The sequence below is a fragment of the Ruditapes philippinarum genome, unplaced genomic scaffold (assembly GCF_026571515.1).
Source record: "Ruditapes philippinarum isolate M1 unplaced genomic scaffold, ASM2657151v2 ctg3578_1_1_1_1, whole genome shotgun sequence".
NCBI lineage: Eukaryota > Metazoa > Mollusca > Bivalvia > Venerida > Veneridae > Ruditapes > Ruditapes philippinarum.
The window spans coordinates 117837-122352 of record NW_026863673.1 but is presented as its reverse complement, the minus strand read 5'-3'; positions in this window follow the sequence as shown (position 1 = coordinate 122352).

Sequence of the window (4516 nt, the reverse complement as noted above, 5' to 3'; positions counted from 1 at the left end):
AATAAGTACCAAGTGTATTGATATTAAGGGGAAAGGAGAATATTAGCTATGAAATATTTGAAATATGGACAATATTTGTCCGCTGGTTGGAAGAACATCTGGCTTTAGTGTGTTCACAGAATATGACATTGTTATGATATTGTAATTTTTGTATAAAATACAAAACAATACCCATTTAAAACTTATCTTAAAATATTCCATGCATTTAACTACATGTCTAAAACATGTAAAAAGTCCGTATATATCAAACTTACCACTGTCAGAATTTCATATGTATCTTTTAATGTTTTTATTTAAATCCACAACTGTACAGTTTCATTATTAATGTACTGGGGCAATGGAAATTTAAGCGGATTTTGACAACATGAAAACTGAAAAAGGAGCAACAACACATTGTGCCTATATTTCAAAGCGGATTAATCTACAATGGGCACATTTTCCAAATTTGTATAGTTATTTCAAATGTTCATCAAAACAATGGAAATGTATCACTTGGATATTCTTATAAAATATTTCTTGAGATAAAAATGTCTATAGAAGAAGAAAATTATATTATCTGGTTATATAAATATGAGTTATATGGGATCAGGCATCCAACACTTGCTAACAATATCATGTATAATTCTTTTGTGAATTTTTGTCATATGTATGATCTTTTAAAGAAACATTCAAGATTTTGGTTGGATAATGTACGTTTGATTTGAATATGATATGAGAAAGTGGGGTGGGGGGGGTTATTGCGCTAGTATTGCCGGTGAAATTTAAAATAAAAATGAAACCAAATGTTTCATAGTAATGATAAGTTAATTTTTTTTAATTTTTTAAGTTTCCAAAATGAAAAATATACATGTGAATGGTATATATTATACACACTGCTCAATTTGAATTAATATCGGAGAAATAAGGGGAGGTAATACTGATGAATCAAAAATAATGTAATTTTAACATATCTGTAAATAGTGACAAGACAAAATAATCGCTAAATAAGTAAACAAAACTATTACATTTGTACACAATTTTCATGCAGGATACCATTATAAGTCTAACCACCCTAAATATCTAACAAGAGCTGTCCGTAAGACAGCGCGCTCGACTTTTTTATTGCTTGCCAATAAAAAAAGTTTTTGCAGTAAAAGGCAATACAAGAATCTCTGTATTTTTAAAGTGAACAATGGCCATGAGCATTAAGATATTTAGTGAAGAATTATTTTACTGAATTGTAAACAAGTATTCCAACTTTCAAATTAATATCTCAAACAGTTCAGTCAAAAAGTGGACTGGTACTAAAAACTTAACCAAGATTCTAAGTCGATAAAAGGCCTTAATTTTTAAAACAAATCCTTGACAGAGTTACCTTCTCTTGCGTACAGATGGGGGTAATGATGTGAAATAGCATTAAAAGTTTCAAAGCAATATCTCAAAGGGTTAAGGCAATAAGTGGATTTTACCCATATTCAATGTATTTTCTAAGTCAAAAAGGGGCATAATTCTGTCAAAAACCTTGACAGAGTTATGTCCTCTTGTCTGTTGATGAAGGTCGTGATGGTAAACAAGTATGGTCAGTTTCAAAGCAATACCTCCAATGGTTTTGAAATAAAGTGAGGTAGTACAAAAAACTTAACCAAGCTCAATACACTTTGTAAGTCAAAAAAGGGCCATAATTCTGTCAAAAACCTTGACAGAGTTATGTACTCTTGTCTGTAGATGGAGGTTATGATGGTGAACAAGTATGGTAAGTTTCAAAGCCATACTTGTAATACTTCTGAAATAAAGTGGGGTGGTACGAAAAACTTAACCAAGGTGTGACGCCAACGCCGACGCCGACGCCGACGCCGGGGCGAGTAGGATAGCTCCCCTTTTCATAGAAAAGTCGAGCTAAAAATGCAAAAAGGGGACAGTGCAGACAAGAATCAGACGGCACAGATATGCCAACTGACCTTGGTCTGCACTGATTGACCTTGCTCTGCACTGGTTGACCTTGGTCTCCACTGATTGACCTTGGTCTCCACTTGTTGCACGGCAGATTCACTCACCGCAAGCAGGCTAAAGGATAAACAATAGAAAAAAAAACAAGATCCTTACGGAAATCCTGCTTGGTAAACACCAAAGGGCAAAGAAAACATAATAAAATACAAGAAAAACAATTTAGTTTAAATGAAAGGGGGGGGGGGGGTAAATTGAATACAATATCTTTGTTTATTTATCAACTAAATTGAAAAAACGAGGGCCATAAATTTTATATATTATAAGGAAAAATAAGCATTTCCCTATTATAGATTTCAGTTGCAAAATGTAACAAGACCAAGTACAAGTTTTGCATAAAAAACAGAGGTCGTACTGAACTCACAGTGCCCGAAAGTAAGGGTGAACCCTCATTAAGCAAAGAATACACACAAGCGCGCATTAAAATTAGCTAGGAAATAAATAAAAAGTGCAGAGAACAATTTAGTAAACGCCTTAATTATCATGTCTAACCGATATTAATACCAAAAAAGTCCCTATATAGCACAAGAAAAGCTATATAGGCTAGTGCCTATTTTTGGTCGTACTCTCAGTGGCTGGTAAGGGCGGATGGACCCTCATTAAGCATAGAACACACAAACATGGTGCAATTGTTTGTATAGGTTATTTGATAGAATTTCAAGTTCTAAGTGATAAAAATACGAAGCAGAAAGGGGGAAAATTTTAGTTTCTTTTAACCAAAAAATAGGCTTAATTCCGCAAGATGGCTGTATTTATGGTTCATATAAACTTAATACCTATTTCTTATGTACAGATAATGTTTAATTGATTTATCAAGAAAACAGTTAGCTGTATTGAATGTTAAAATTACAGATTAATTTTGTCGTTTGTTAACTTCTTCTTATTGTTTTTGTTCATTATTTAATTACCTGTTTTTGAATGTGGAGTATATTATTGTGTACAGTTTTTTATATTTATATTTTTCATCTTCAAAAAATAATAAAATCAAATATTCATGAATTGGTTGTTTCCTTTTATTATAACTAATTTGCACCAATAGACATTGTATGATATTTTACTGAAACAGGAATATTGGATACACAAGGTTTATGCTACTATAATAATATATTTCGGAAGTTGATGAGTTAGTTCCCCTGAATTTTTCGGCACCAAGAATATCTTATGGACTCTATAAATATAGAAGGATTAGTTAGCATATCGATTGGAATAAAATAATCTAGTTCCATGACAATTTCTGTTATTCAACACAAGAATTTGTAACAGAGTTACCAACGTTCCCCGCCTAAGAGAGGTTTTACATGTGCTATTTCAAAAGATTGAGGTATGGATCTAGACTTTCAGTGCAAAATTTTGATCAATGCTAAATCATGCAAGTAACAATAATTTCATTAAAGAAATATATTGAAATAGCTCCTGTGGATGTGTCACCAGAAAAAACATTATATATACAAATCTTGTTATCATTATTTCAAAGTCACAAAATGTGACAAATACAAAATAAACAACAGGATATGGTCCTGTTACAGGGTTACATTAAAAAAAAAAAAAAAAAAAAAAAAAAAAAAAAAAAAAAAAAAAAAAAAAAAAAAAAAAAAAAAAAAAAAAAAAAAAAAAAAAAAAAAAAAAAAAAAAAAAAAAAAAAAAAAAAAAAAAAAAAAAAAAAAAAAAAATATATAAAAATTTTTTACTTATTTAAATAAAAAAAACAAAAAAAAAAACCATTTGGGGTTTTGGGTCATGTCCAGTCATCAATCATCAACCAATGACATTATCATACCCTGTAACAGACTATTTTAGACTTTGACCTCCAAGTGTGACATTGGCCTTTTAGGTAGGGGGTCTAGGTGTTGTACATGACCTGTCGTCTTACTATTGTTAACATTTGTGCCAAGTTATTTTAAAATCCCTTGATTGATGAAAAAGTTATATACCGCACACAAAATATACTCTGATATAGAACAGACCATGCTAAGCTTTAGCACTCAAGTGTGACCTTGACATTGAAGGTAGGAGTCTGGCTGTTTCATACGACACATGGTCCAATTATGGTGAACATTTAAGCCAAGTTATTTCAAAATCCCTTGAACAATAAAAAGAATCATGGACTACACACAAGATATACCCTATAAAAGACCATTTTAATATTTGACCTCTAAGTGTGGCCTTGACCTTGGAAATAAAGCCTGGGTGTTGTATATGGCAAATCATCTTATTTTTGTCAACGTATGTGCCAATTAATTTCAAAATCTCTTGATAGATGAAAATGTTATTGACCGGACACCACGAATGCCCTCGAACAGATGACGTTGACCTTTTATAACCAACTGTGACCTTTACCTTGAAGACAGACGTCTGAGTGTTGCGTACGACACACCACCTTCTTACTGTGAACATTTGTGCCAAATATTTTCAAAATCCCTTGATGGATGAGAAAGTTATGCACTGGAAACAATATTCTTGACCTCCAACTGTGACCTTGACCTCGGAGGTAAATACCTGGTTGTTAAGCAAGACACATCGTCTTATTATTATG